Below are 15,722 nucleotides of genomic sequence, written 5' to 3'. Positions count from 1 at the left end.
CCAGCCACCCAGTCAACTGTACCATTCAAAAACAAACCAGCGAAAATTTCAAAGACCAATCAAACTGTGAAAGCAGAGGACTGGCATATAAAAAAAGTTTCAAATCACGGAAAATGAAAGAAAAATATTATTTTCTGTAAGCAAGCTCAAGCATACATAAAAACTTTCTTTTCCCCCCACAAAGTTTGTTCCTGCTTTAAAAAAAAAATTAAATTCTGGCCTAGACATTTTATAATAATGTATAATAAGCTGACATCCAATTAGGCACATTTTGCAAGATTTTGTGTCATCTGTTAGGTAATCTGTTTTACGAATAAATTTATATTCCTTGGTACCTAACTCCTGTTTAACCCCCGTAGTCCCTTCTGGCGTTTGTCAAAGTAACCTGACCGTCACGCCCCAGTGACTCTAGCACCATCCTGATGGCCAGACAGATTAGGCTTAATGGCTCCCAGGGAACTTCAACTTTAAATAAGTTCTGTCGATTTCCTGCTAGCTCACACTCACTCACTTACTGGGTTTGATGCTGTCCACCATAGTTACAGGTGTAACCAGATGATGGCGAAGGAAGGAATGCTGGGAAAAGGTGGCAGAAGACAGCAAGTACCGACTGCAGGGCAATCAGACCAGAGATCACAGGCTCAATGGCACCAGTGGCCTCAGATAGACAAAGGAGATGAGCACACGGTGACACAAAGCAGTACAGTCGGTACTGGAAAGATAAATCTAAAAAAGATAAAGATAAAGTAAATCCCTTATCAGTGATGGAGACTGAGCCATATTTAAAATATTTGAAAACTTGATGACAACACCGATATATTTTTTGTTGCCAAAAAAGACTAAAAAAAGAAAGAAGCCATTGCGCTTGGACCCTGGTATCACTGGGTAACATCATTATTGTTGTTGACTGTCGGTGCACATCACAGCAGTTTGTGAGCTAAGCACTCGTGTGATGAATCATGCAGACAGTGAATGCCAGAGACAACGAAAGGAGGAAGAATTACAGACGTAAACACATGACGAAGCCCGGGGACGCAACGTTGGTCCGAGCACTCACATTATTTTATTTCGCGCATACAGACAACATTCATGATTCACCATTGTCTATCCTCTGACTTCCGGTTGCACTTGGCCAGCGGAGACGCTCCCTCGTTAACAGCTCGACAAACAAACATCTAAACAAAGTCTGTTTTTTTGAGCACACTTATGTCAGAGCCGAATCAGCAAACACGACCTCTACAATTTACCGACGATTCAGTCCGAACAGACGACGATGTGGTCATCAATAATTCAGTCTAAACTCCTGTCGTCTGCTCTGCCTCTCCGTAAACAGACCATGCGGCAGGGGTATAAATTGGAAACAGATGCCGCAGAACTGTATCATCCATAAACGTGACATGCCCGTATCGACTTTCCCATTTGTCTGCAGAAAGCAGGCCTGCGGAAGTACTCAGCTCCTCTCCCGTGACAGTCACTACATTTAGAAAGCTGAACGTTAGGTTTTTACATCCAATAGTTTAGTTAAATGGAGAACAAAGAGTTTATTTTAGGTACAAAAATCACATTTTATGAAAGTATTTTTAAAATATTTAACTTAAAAGGAAGGGGGGATTGGTGTTTTTCGCACAGCCAGCAACTGAGGCTGTATCACGGCCAGGCAGCCAGCCCTGTAAACAGATGCCAAGTGTAGAGAAAGAACAGCGTGCCCGAGACGAGATCTGAACCCAGGATAACCAACCCTCACTGTGTTGGTGACGCGCTAACCGTTGCGCCACCCGGCCGCCCACTAAAAGGAAGGGAAGAGGGTAGAGAAGAGAGGTAGGCAGTGAGAAAGAGAAAAATCCAGTTTATACACATATGCTTTTGATAGTTCTAATAAATAATGTCACTGGCTTAATTCATATTATGAAATGAACATCATTATCATCATTAACATTTTAATTAAAATAACTTTCGTTCAAGCTCATTAATCTTTTTTTGAATCTGTATATGAGGAAATTTTATGGCGAACTGCTCTTTGTGTATAATGTCCATCTCTCCATACCCCTCAAGGGGTGGTTGAAGAAAAGCAGTGTCAATGTACAAATGCGAGACCGTCCATGGTATCCCTGAGTGTGTTTTCTAGACAGTAGAACCGATACGTCTCTGCACTTGTTTTATTGAAGACCGTAAAATAGGAAAAAAATTAATATTTGACAAAGTTGTTAGTATTGAGGTCCAGACTGTTATGCCGTACCACCAGTCACATTCATCAGATAATTTCCATGAAAAAAGTACACAAGACGGATAAAGCAACAAACATAAAATATACGTACAAATGCGCTCTGACTACATGGCCATCAGCTTCTTAATCTGATCTACAGAAGACAGCAATTTTTAATGGTCATCAAATTGAAAATATGAGTTTTAAACTGCAAACGTTTTGTTTTTAATTATTATAAGTAAAAATAAGACGAGCGTGCTTGGGAGGCCAGCAGACGACGGGTGGGTACCAAAGCAAAAGGACTCGGGTAATTCAGCTGACAATAAACTCTTTACAAGCTGGGGATGACCGAGTACTTCTTGAAATGATACCCATCTGTCTTGTCTAACTTGGGTTAATTTAATCCCGCTTCCCTGGATAAATAAACTCTTTGTTCCTTTATGTAGCGCCTTTTTGCACTTCCAAATACAGGCTCAAAGTGCTTCCCCCAAACACACCTGTAGGGTAGAGCACACCCAATGACACACCACAACACCATCATCATCACCATCGAACAGCAAGACGAAAGCTAATAACAACCCTCAAAATGAATAAACAGTGATATTTTCAAGTCATGGCTCAAACGGTTCTTTTTTTCGTACATCAGCTAAATTTTCAAAAGTTGCAAGGATGGGCTGCACGTGACACTATGGTGTGGGTTACCAGGACTGTTGCACAGCGTGCATCTCAATATCCTAATGGTCCGGTGCTGCTGCAGCTTGTAAACAACTCAATAAAAAGTTCCACAATCTCTCCGTGTTTGTGGGTACTACTAGCCCGAGGACTGAGTCTTCTTGGCTGCAGTCAGGATAGTCACGTGACCATTGTGTCAGCAAAGCACGTGACCAAACGCCGTTTGGGACCTTGACTACGCACGAGAGTGCATTTTTTAAAACATCACATGGTTGTAATATATTATTAATATTATTGCAGCAAGTCGGTGTTAATACACCATCCTGCGGCGTTCTCTTGATACAAGCACACAAACATCATCATGCACTGAGGAGTGGTGTCCAGTCCACAGAACACCTCATCACGTGATCCCAGTTTTATCGTCCTGGGCTGGATTTCATGTTGCGCCTTTATCCCACTTACCAGCGAATAACTAGCTTATCAGCCCTTAAGCGCAAAAAGTGGCTCCCACGTCAAAATTAATAGCGAATAAGTCGGCCTTATCGCGGGGTAAGTTATGGTCAGGGGGGACCCGCCTTTACGCGGCTATTAGGCGCAGAAAAATGGCGACTGTAGTAGCTGTGCTCTCGCTAAACAGGCGAAATCTTGTCGAAACAGAATATTTAGGGACAAATTATATCTTTACAATGATGTAGAAGTGTACACGAAATTTGAATTTCGTGGAGTTGATAAAATGTCTATTGCCTATGAGGTAGAAGATGAATTGGAAATGTCGAATCGAGGGAACAATGTTCCCTCAAGCAGACGAGTATGCTTTGCACTTCGCAACGGGATCATTTTTACGTGTGTGTGAATGTGTGTGTGTGCGGCGATTTGGTCGGAGTTTCCGAAGAGAAATGTCACATCGTGAGGAGAGTGACCAAACGCTACTACGACATGCTCGACGATGGATCGTCTTTCCCGACTAGCGAGAGGCAGAGAGAAGGGAAAGTTCTGTGCAGCGGTGGTTTTTCCGAGTGTTGTTGGATACATCAACGGGACGCATATCCACATTCAGGCGGCGAAAATAATGAGCACCAGTACGTGAATGGAAAATATTTTCATTCACTGAATGTTCAGGTAATACTTTTGTAATCAATATAGTTGCCTTTTTTATTCACATATGACTAAACCTTTCGAAGTACCATAAATTGTTGCAGTATAGACTCTTCTCCAATGCAAATCAGGATAAATACAAGCATTTAATATTTCCCCATAGACTAAAATGTTCTCTCTTCGAAAATTTTGCAGATAACATCTAATCACTTTAATATCTGTTAAACATTTTTTGTAAAAGCAGAAAATAGACTGCTACTACACAAATCCCAAGATATTAGGAATTAAAAAACACTCTCATACCATTAACCAAAACTTTCTTATCATCACAATTAATAAACATGTTTTGTTTTATATTTAGTGTGGCTCATGTCAAACAATTTCAAATGTCATCGGCTGATGCATCGATAATCCATATACCCGAAGCTTAATATTGCTATTTATATATATTTGAACAGGTTAATGTTTATCAACGTGCTTGCAAAGTGGCATCCAGGGTGTCTGCAGCCTTTGGAAGCAACTGTAGACTATTGGACCGGGTCATGCTAGGTGACAGTAGCTGCATGATAGGAGAGTGATTGTTGACATCATTTCAGCATCCTGCACCCTTGCAGGAAAGGAAATACAACACAGCACATAGCTGTACATGCAACTGGTATGTGAGTTTGCATCAAAGTTTTCACCAAATGTTCATGTTGGTCACATTAACTGTATCTATGTATAGTAAAGTCAGACTTGAACACATTTAAATATTTTTCCCAGCATGAATTGAATAGTTTTATTGAATAAAAATAATAATTGAATAGTTTTATATGGAAATAATACTGGTTTGATTGAAACCTGTTTACATGTACTGTGTATACTATTTGTAAATGACAATGCCAATAATATGTTCAGCTAGTAGTTCATTTAAATCACAGTGAATGTAGTTATTGCATTGTGGTATAGCAGTACATTCGAGCAGTCAGTATAAATTTCTACAGATGGTGATGATGTTTGTATTTCAGGCATAGCTAAAAGAGATGGGATTGTCTAGGGTCTGAAGATGGAACCAGATCAGGCATGTGAAGTGACTGTGTTCTCAATCGGGGAGAGCCAGACAATGATGGCGACAATAATGATGTTGGACATAACAATGATTTAAATAATGAAAATCACTACAATAAAATCAATGACACTGTTTCAGAACATGATGCTCCCACAGAAAGAGCCCATGTTGCAGCAGGCCAAGCTGTCAGGAACCAATCTGTTTATAGACTTTTCTTGTAAATATGTTAAACCATAATTTTATACATTTCAGAACTATTTTGATAACGAAGTTAGAACATCAACAATAGACATAGTCAACAGTTTAGATGTAGGCCCAACATGTGTTACAACAGGTCAAGCTGCTAGTATCAAGTTTATAAGTAGATTTTTCTTGTGAATATATCATAATTTTATACTTTTCTGTAGAGTTCACAATATCAGAACTATGTGACTGTAGAAATTGTTAAATTTTCATTCTTATGAAACTTAGTAGCTGTTCACTCATACAGATCTCTTTAGAAAGTAGCAAATGCTTTTTAACTTTAATAAATGAAAGATGCAGTTCTTCTTGGACAGGACATTTCAAAAATGTATGAGGTTTCCTTTATGAAATTATTACAAGAGAAATTTCGACATAGGCTTGCAGACAGTAGTGCATGTGGTGGCCTCTGCAAGTGTTTGTCAAGAGTAGCGGTCATCACTAAGACATGTTCTTAATGCTGTCACTTGGCTATTAAAATCTTATATTCTTCTTGAACAATATTTTACATGTGCAACTCTTTGGAATAAATGTTTGAGGCTTCCACTCACTTTGAAGCAAAATTCTGAAGAAGAGTAAAGTATATCAGCATTAGACATTCTCGGTTAAGGAACAGGCAGAAAATACAATGAAAATGAATGATCAACTTTATTAATTCCAGCATGCAACTCTAAATGTCTGCTCATCCCAAAACAACAACAATGAAAAACCAGTGCAAGTTTCAATATTTGGTTCACAAGTTGTGCACCACAAAAATATGCAATCTTAGATTGTACATCACTCTTAAGATACATTACACTTCCACACATGCATCCTACTGAAAATTAATTTAAGGTTGGACAGGACTGCTGAGATTACAAACTATTAACAGTACTTGTCATTTCTGCAAACAGCGTTAGGTATAGCATAAAGCTGACCTGAACTTAAATTCTGCTTGACACTTATTTTCTCAGAATATATATTGAGAATACATCTTAAACTATTTGTATCATAGACATCTACACTAGAGAACACTTCCTTTGTTAGGCCAGCATCAGGAACAGGTGCATATGAAGGCAAATCTGTAACAAACATCCAAATTGTTTCATGTATAGTAATGGCAAAGTGTGCAAAACAGATATACAGGGAACATGCCATGGGTAATGTGATGCATAGTACATAACACTATGACGGATCTCCTGAGAAGGACAACATTTTTTTTCAATGTGTCATCAAACCACAAGCATAAATATTTAATGTAGTGAAAGCATAGCAATATTCTTTTATGACAGTCATGCACAATAGTGATGAAGAAGTGATTTTTGCACAGCAAAATATTCATGATTGTCTATGTACCTTTGCTTTTCAATTTAATTTATGGCTTTATGAGCACAAGTACATTTTATTTGTGTGCAAAACATAAATATTGTTCTTATGATAAATTCACTGAATCAACTTATGTGATATAGCCATGCACTGTAAACTGTCTATCATTCAACCAGCTGTATGAGTCAACTGTATGTTATTAACACTTGCATTAGATTTACTGACATTTAGACATGAAATTCACTTTCAGATCATGCCAGTGATTTTTTTTTTTTTGGGGTGGTAGAATGATGTATTTTCATATAGTACTACCCCTAGTCATCTTCCCCTCTTTCCTAAAGAAAAGACAAAAACTACACCATGAACCTTTTAATTCAAAGAGACCTGTGGGGTGGAGGTATATTAAGGTGAAAAAAATCATTTGGTATCAAACTGAATTCATTGTTAATTCTTAATAAACCATACCTGGGCAGCTGCTGACTAGAGTTATCTCAAATACCTCTCTCTTAAACTGAAAAAAAGTTCAATGTCTATGCAGTATTGTTTTAAAACAAAATGTAACCGAAAAGAGCTAAAAAGAATTAAAGAAATGTTTATTTTGCCTCATCGACCCACCCACTCTCACCCCAACACACAGAGCAGCAATGACTGTGACACTACCACTTCATAATTAATGGTGAAATCGAAGCTTTAAAATATTAATATTGTTATCTATGGCATAGAAAAAAGAGAAAATAATAGATACAAATAATAGTTAAATATAAGTACTGTAATGAAATTAAGTTTATACCAAATATTTTAAAATAAAATCAGTAAAAAGTAGTTTTTACATCACTGAATCACAATTACCGAAGTTTAAAAACTGATGTTGAATAATAATAGAACAAACCTCTAATAATGCCTGTACTTCCCTGCTGGACCAGTTTGCTCCTCGCTGGCGTTTGGAAGACGTCGGCTCCATTATTATAAAAAAAGTAGGCTGACAAAGTTTGTTCCGCGAAAAGAGCACATCCATAGAGTTGTATAGTAAATCTGTGAGCACGCCTATTTGTTTTTCCCGGAAGACATATTAACGTCTTCTGGACATGCGCACAAATAGGGAATCCCCCGGAACAAAGAATGTAGGTCGCAGTTCTAAATTTGCATCGCCAGTTAGCTATTGTCGGGTAAAGTCGGAAACACGAAATGCGCGGGACGCGCTGGCCTTACCAGCGAGTAGCTAATAGGGCCTGCGGGTTTTATTCGGAGGTAAGTTAAGCGCTGAACATGACATCCACCCCTGCACATCCTTCCTTCCCATCCACCCTGCCCCACCTCCAAGCTTTCCCTACAGCTACATCCTGCTTTGTGATTTCTGAACTCTTTGTAAGTGATTCAACTCCTCAGAGCCACATCATCATGTGTATTATTCCTTTGTTTAGGAACTGATCGTCACAAAAAATAATAACTGGATGTAGGGTATTATACAAGTTTAGTTTTCACTGGAAAATTACATTTTATAATTCTATAATTGTTAAATAAGTTTCGTTATTGTCTATTAAAGAAAATCACAAATGTGTGTACTAATAAAAAAAAATTTCTATTGATGAAATAAGCAGCTAGAATCAGTTAAAATAATCGAGCTGAAGATTAAACCACGATAAGCCTCAATTATTTAAATTGTTGATATAATCAGATTCGATCAAGTTTAGCTTATGTCAATTAAATGTAAACCAAGCAATATTTGAAAATTGAGACGCATTAGCAGGATTTACCCATTTGTACAAAAAGTTTTACATTTTACTTTAAATGATTATACTTGTTGTCCGAATGAAAGGAAAGTCTGTTTATACCCGTCTTGCAAAATCGAATTGTCGCAGTCGATCAGCTTTCATGGGTACCTGACTCCAGAGAGGGTTGGGGGACAAATCAAAAATCTTTATTTATGAGAGTAACAGAATAAGCGAAAGTGATGCTTTTTTACATTTATTTACTCCTCGTTCTGAGGAAAGGAATTTAAAACACTACTCAAAATAAGGGAAAGTTAGTTGATGTACAAAGAGGGTTGCTGATGTGTGATTTGATAAGGATTTTTGACGATTTTTGACTGAATAAGTCAAGTATGGTGGATGTTTATTTTCTTATTTTTAGTAATGGGTGCTTAGGTTGGGTGGCAGGGGAGAGGAAAGCTTCCACTTAACGATGCCGGAATATTTCAGGCTGTGAAATGAGTCAACTCTAGGTCTAAGAGTATTGTATTTCAGAGTCCCTCTTATTTTTTTTGGTGGAAAATACAGAGTAGAAAGTTTTAAGGAAACATTGCCTGTTAGTATTTTATACTTTTGAGGTATTTGTAGTGTGCTTGTTAGTGGTAGGACCCCCATATAGGAGAAATCACGAGGTGTACCTTTGGTTTGAGTAGAACCGACTTGATGGCTCTCATCTGAACTCTTACAAGAAGCTGGGAAAAGCATCTCTACCGGAGTCCCACAGTTTCTAACATCTCACCTCACTCCCCAACGACCTGGAAAAAAGGTTAAAGACGACCTCTACTATTGAATTTGGTGCACTCCTTTAGAGCTTCAAAATGTTTTTTAATTGTCCTTATTGAGATTGACAAATGTCATGATTTGATTGTGTGAACCTCCAAGCTAGAAAATATGTTCTTAAACACACCCGCAGCTCGACAAACGAAATATTTTTATCGAAAAAGAGGGAAGCTGTCAGGGTGTATAATTGTTGCCAAGAGGAGACTTTCTGACCACGCTACTTATCTTCTCATCTTTGTTTTCTTTTTTTTTTTCTTTTCTTCGTTTTCACTGAGCTGAATGGATTTTTCATTAGGTGGAGAGAGGAGGGATTGTCAACATGGTGATGTTGGGTATAGTTGCTCTAAGCTGCAATCTTACCGGCTTTAAGAAGCAGAATAATCTCGGTCTGAGAACTGTCTTAACTTTAATCTGGTTCTTCTATTTGACTGATAGTAAGAAGGATAGCTCATCAACTTTTTATTACTGTTTTTCTAAAGAAATTTTTTATTAGCTGACAACATACCTTGTTCTTACTTTAAGAAAATCACAGAACTTTAAGTCAACACCTTCTACACTAGTTCTCAGTTGTATTTAAGCAATTAGACTTTGATATACTTTATATTTTTGTTCTACCTTCGATGTTTTCTTTTCATTCTTTAACTTGTTTTGTTATTATCCATGTTTAATACTTCATATTTCTCTACATACACTCAGTTTAACACTAGTCCAGTTATACAATAAACATATTCAAGTCTTCTGGTCACCTGCCAGTAGGGTTTTTCTGAAACATGAACATAATACAAATTATTAATTATTTGAAATCGGAAATGACTTTCTTTGCATGGTTTTAACTGAACAAGGCAAAACTCAATATTCAGATGATGGTTCCTTAGAGTTTTTATGGTCATACTTCTAAAGAGTTCTTTCACCTGAAACAGCCCAAGAGGAGTTGTCTCCGTGAGCTTTACTGTTACTGGCAGGTACCTGGAGGTATAGGCCAGAGTCTAATCCCCATCACACAGGTGAGTCGTGGAGATAAGCGCATCACGGTTCATACATATTCATGACAGACGTGCCAACAGTGTTTTCTCATCCTTCTCACGATTTTTATCTCTCTAGTTTGAAACCAAAACAGAAATCAAGATGAGAGAGGGAACATCCATCAGCACGGGGGACGTACGCCCGCTACACCAGTGAGGGAAAGTACAACTCACCCTGTAGGACTGGCGGAGGTCCCATAGACGGGATTGGGGTGGACGACAACGGACGACGGCCACAAGCTGTGGTACAGTTGGGAGGACGCCAGACACGAGTACGCGAGATGGTCTGAACCGCAATCAGCTGTACACCCGTATCCAGCAGGCTGATCTTCATACATGTATCAGCTAAGCCCCCATAATGTCACCGTTCTCCAAGTTTTACCAACAACTAGATAGGTTGTGAAGACAGTTCAGAAAAAGGACATCCTACTCGGTGAATGAACGCCAAGGCTGGCTCAGACTCCTGCTAGCAATGGACGTTGGACATTTAACAGAGTCTGGCACGAAGGACTATGGCATGTGATGCGAAAATTCAACATCGAAGAAGGCCTCGTCCAAGCCATCAACCAAAACAATACCGCTGAATAACCATATAGAAGCTTACTTTCCTACCGTTCTATGTGTGAGTCAAGAATGTCGGTGCTGTTCAATATCTTTAAGATCACCATGGTCAAATCTTCCCACGACCTCCATATATACTGCCATCTCAATTGGTGGAAGACCGATCTGCAACCTACACTTTGCAGACGACAGAGATCTTTTAGCGGCAAGGGCTAGACTATATGAGGGCTCGACTATATGATCTGGTACAGCCAGAAGATAAGGTTCTCTGCCAAGTACAATGTGTACAAACCTCTGGTAGTGCCGATCCTGCTCTGTGGATGCGACACGTGAACAGCTCGCTAGAACAAAAAGGAGAATCCAGGTATTCGAGAACAAGTGCCTAAGGAGGCTGCTCTGGATCTCAGACCAGACTGCCATATCTAGTACCAATCACTATTGTACAAACTTTAATAATTACAATTCCCTAAGCATAAACAAAAGCATGAAAGAGCAAAACAGATAAAACTGTTATCTTCTGCGCTGCCAGATTGGTATATAATTATAAATGTATAAACGCCTGTGGGATTTCTCCTTCTGCCTGAGACCAACGTCGGTCAGTGCTCACTTATCTGAACCCTGACCCCAACCTGTTTTCTGTCAACTCGATCACATGTCTACTATATGTCGTATAAACACTTTACGATTTGTGGTTGCAAAGCATAACTTTGCAAAAACATCCTTGGTACATCAGCTTAGTGTCGGTAAAGCCATGTTTTGATCGAATGTTAATCGCAGGCAGTACTGCATCATCGATGTTTTTGGTTTTATCTTATGAATAATATACAGAATCACCGCGTCATATCCGGACAGCAGCAAGTAAATAGTTTTTTAAAACATAAGAAATATGTGTATTTGTTGTTTCTTGTCGCATGGCTTCCGGACTGATTCATCTACTAAATATGTCGAGTTTTGTCACGTCGCACGCCATCACCTTTGACCCTTCACGCATGAGCGCGATATGCACGTGTCCTTTCGTTCAACAAGACAACATATCTGCCACTACAAGCCCTAATTTTAATAATTCTGCGTCTTTCTCTCACTTCCGATCGATTCCATATTCTTCAGCGCGCGCGCACACACACACACCGAGCAAAGGCTAATTATCTGCCCCGACACACAGTTTATTAACCTGTAATACACCTTGACCCGTACATATTCCCCCACCTGGTCTGGGGTTGGTTTTTTGTTTTTTTTTTTTGGGGGGGGGACTAAAAGCATGAACTACAGTTCATAGTTACCCTTCGTTAACCAGATACACCGGGTACTCTGTGGTACTCACATTTTCTTGAATGTACTTGCCACAGTTCTCTGCCCATGGCTACTCGTGTCCATTGAAGAGACATCCAGGCCGTAGTCTATATGATGCTCGTCGCTCCTCTGGTGGTGCACAGGCCAGGTGTAACCCAGCAACCAGTTCACAAATGGTCGCCTTTACCGTCCCGACCTTATAAACACGTATTCCAAAGCAACGAAGCACCTCCCTGTGGTCTTCACGGTGAGAAGTCAGGCATCACAAATAAAATGTTCTCTCCTCCAGATGACGAACCGGCTCTTGGACCAGTCGTCCTCGGTGATCGGTGAATGGCGTTCTTGGTCTGCCTAAGCTGTGCCTACAGTATAGATAATATTATTATTTTGTCAATACAAATGCACAGTATTGTTCGGATAATTCCAAAAGGCATGGAGTGTTAAGAGATAAAAATATCAAAATCTGTTCATTCCGGGCATGACGGGTACAGTCTTCACTTCCTAACGTGCAGCCTGACGGGGCAGTCAGCGTATTTCCTCGGGAACTAAAAGCCTGGCCACCCGTTTAAACATCCAACATTACACTTGACTTTCCAGAACCTTCCTCACAACTTACGCAGTCGCGCTGCTCGACTTTCACGTGCGGCTCAAACTGTCCACAGGTAACTTGCTCACGTGTACTGACTCATGACCTCCAAGAGTGCACGTGACCGAATTATGGCCTTGTTGATGTGCCTGCCTAAAATACTCCACTTACTTGATTTCCACTTCATCTGGTAAACTCAGAGAGCAAATAAAAGAAAACATTCAAAATAATAAAAATCTGAAAATTTTATGATTCAATTTGCAATATTTTGGCGAAAGAATATAAATCATGAAAATAGCATTCAATATGAAACAGTTAAGGTAGTCCGATAGTCATTTCACGAGTAGGCGTTTCAAATCACAATTATTCAACTGTGCAAAATAACCATGTCAAGCAAGTTTACTTGTATATGTTTCAGCCTAAACTCTTGTATTGTAGTTAGTTGTATGTCATGCTACAAATCCACCGGACTATCAATTCGTGCCACCACGAACTTGTATTACATCCACGGTGCCACAACAACTTCTATCCCGTCATAGAAGTCTGGGAGTGTTGTTCACATGAAAAGAAAGGGAGAAAACTTCTGTCGTCATAATGAGTTTGCTTGTCGGTAATTATCTCCCATGGTAAACTCGTCTGCTACGGGTCGTCCTCAATCCCATAGTTGCCCGTGGTCTGGTCCCTTGCATTCTTTTCTCTCTCTCTCCCTCCCCCACACGCGCGCGCGAGTAGTATTCGTTAAAAAGAAACACAAAACTTAAATTCTATATTGTTAGTCCACTGACCCAGACAAGGGGATTCGTGAACTTCCTACACCAGACTTGGAGAAACCATTTAACGCCTGCCACCCCTGATTTTTCCAAACGAACGTAAACACGTTTCTGTAATGATTATGGTGTACTTACAGAGCCAACAGGAGTTACACTGTTGTGCAGAAGCAGCAACATTTTGTGGAAACTTTTTGAGCGAGAACAAGTGTAGCAACTCCATTTCATGGCACTCATAACAACCTGAGACTTCAGAAGCATGAAACAGAATAGGTCTGATTTGGCTATAAAACATCTTCAAAAAGATTATTGGAGAATGTTCTGCAAATTTCCACATTGCTTTATGCATTTTGATAACTCCTCCATGGGCTTTCGTTGCAATATCTTCAAAAGCTCTTCAAAAAGACAGCCTTGTGTGTGTGTAAAGACCCAAGTATTTATAGGAATTTGCAACATCGACCTTTTGGCGAGGAAGGAAAACAAAGATGGAAACACCATTTATAATTGCATGAACAGTATCATTAATTGTGAAAAATAACAATATTTGATTTTCTAAGTTTACAAAGAGTTCTAAGGCGTTTGCATTTTTTGCTAGAAGGTCAAGCTGATGGTGTCAGACACAAGAGCTATGTCTTCAGTAAACACAAGAATTAAAATCTCTATCAAAACTGAGAATAACTGCGCACCATTCTTGCCGTTTGCCATAATGTCGGTAGCATCTTCATTCATTTATTAGCAGCGAGAACAGAAGAGGACTGGGTATCTCCCACTCCTTCAGTCCTTTAGGGCAAGAGAAGAGATCCCTCACACGCTACATCGAACCCCAGGCTTTCACTACCTTAAACATACTCTGTATAGCACCAAACACCTTTCATCAAATACCCATTTTCTAATAACATACCATATTTTTGGTCTAGATAAAAGATCGTCGCTGATGATGATGTTTTGTTGCAGTCGACGGTTTGATGCTGACCCATTCACTAATCTAAAACCGACTAACTGAAATCACCTGCTCTTTTCCTTTCGAATCAAACCAAACAGGGGGAGGAAAGGGCGCTAATAACAAAACAATCGATTGTAAAATCCAGTGAAAAAATAAAGTCTGTAAAATGTTTTGCACGTTATGTATTAACAAGTCAATACTGTCAGGATTACTCAAGGTGATGAAAATCCAGGGTTTAGCTCACGTGCAGGGGGAATAATCCTTCCTGCAATAATAACAAGCATGGGTAATTGCTTCCCCTAGCTTGCGGAGCATGGGCTTAGATGCAGACGAATGTGAGAGGATGGGGATGTGAGGTCAATGCTTGACCGTGCACATTGCCATGACGACGATGCGTGGCACACGACAAATGTCACTGCTTGTCGTTTAGTAGCCCAGGTGAGTCACAGGCGGAATATCAACACAACAGTTTTCCCCTCAAACCATATTTTTAAATTCCAATTGTGCACTCCCGGTACTAACGTATATCTCATATAGCTTATTATTGATTGGTTGATCAAATGATTGACCGATTGATTTCCTTATTCATTTATTCGTTCGCTCGTTTGTTTATTTTCTTGCCGGTGTACCTAACATGCCATTTTTTTCTGACAGAATGTCAGCGCACTGTTCATTTGGGAGGACCAGATCAAACGACATGGAAGGGGGAAGTGAGGTGCTTCGTCAACCGTTTGTAGTAAAGGCGAATTATCTCTTGTAGGGGTGACAACCGACAGGACACTTTCCCACTTTACAACTTTGTGAATGTTTGTTCTGCTGAGCAGAGTTATCTCGCAATTAGCTCTGCGTAGTAATCGTACTTCTTTGGGTTTAACGGGCACATTTCAAGGGGTTAAAATAAACAATAGAAATAAACATGAAACGGAACAACATACACCCAACAACCTTCCTTTAGATGCTTGCCAAATCTGGTGAGAATCAGACAAATGTTGTGGAATCACACAGGTCTCACCGAGCACACACACACACACTCACACACACAAAAACAAATATTGACACATTTTTTTCCTTTATTTGTTTATTGATTATGACGACAGTGGTCTTCTGCTTCTCAAGACCGGTGATCTCACACCCGAGACAGATGTTTTGTGATGTGTAAAGAGGTTCGCCTACTTGCCGCGAGCAGCTCCCGGGGTGTACGATGCCAGAGAGAGGTGGCAGGGTGGATGATGATACATGGACATTCCCCAGGCTCATTCCCTGCATCACACTGTCTACAGGTCCGCTTTACTCAGGGTGTTAGTCGAGTACTATGTCCAAACATGGACACTTCTATTTAAACGTGCATCGTTTGTAAAAATAGGAAGAAAGAATGTCATTTAGGAAGACAAGAAAAAATGCAAGAACTAAATATGTCGTTTGAATGGTTTTAAAAGTTGAGGTGATGAAGGTACACCTGACT

At 39.6% G+C, this 15,722-nt stretch overlaps 2 long non-coding RNA genes across 2 annotated transcripts; one reads left to right on the top strand and one right to left on the bottom strand.

Moving 5' to 3' along the window:
- Positions 1-3,909: 3,909 nt before the first annotated feature.
- On the top strand, positions 3,910-5,363 carry LOC112557232. The gene is made up of 3 exons (XR_003097922.1): positions 3,910-3,994; positions 4,429-4,625; positions 5,007-5,363. It is a non-coding gene; the product is annotated as an uncharacterized LOC112557232 (long non-coding RNA).
- Positions 5,364-5,887: 524 nt separating this feature from the next.
- Positions 5,888-7,843, bottom strand: LOC112557190. Its single transcript, XR_003097916.1, has 2 exons — positions 7,453-7,843; positions 5,888-6,319 (listed from the first exon to the last, which is right to left on the bottom strand). It is a non-coding gene; the product is annotated as an uncharacterized LOC112557190 (long non-coding RNA).
- Positions 7,844-15,722: the final 7,879 nt, after the last annotated feature.

Source organism: Pomacea canaliculata, linkage group LG2 (genome assembly GCF_003073045.1).
Source record: "Pomacea canaliculata isolate SZHN2017 linkage group LG2, ASM307304v1, whole genome shotgun sequence".
In the NCBI taxonomy this organism is placed as follows: Eukaryota; Metazoa; Mollusca; class Gastropoda; order Architaenioglossa; family Ampullariidae; genus Pomacea; species Pomacea canaliculata.
The sequence above is the reverse complement of the archived record's forward strand: the minus strand, read 5'-3'. Positions and strand labels throughout refer to the sequence as shown.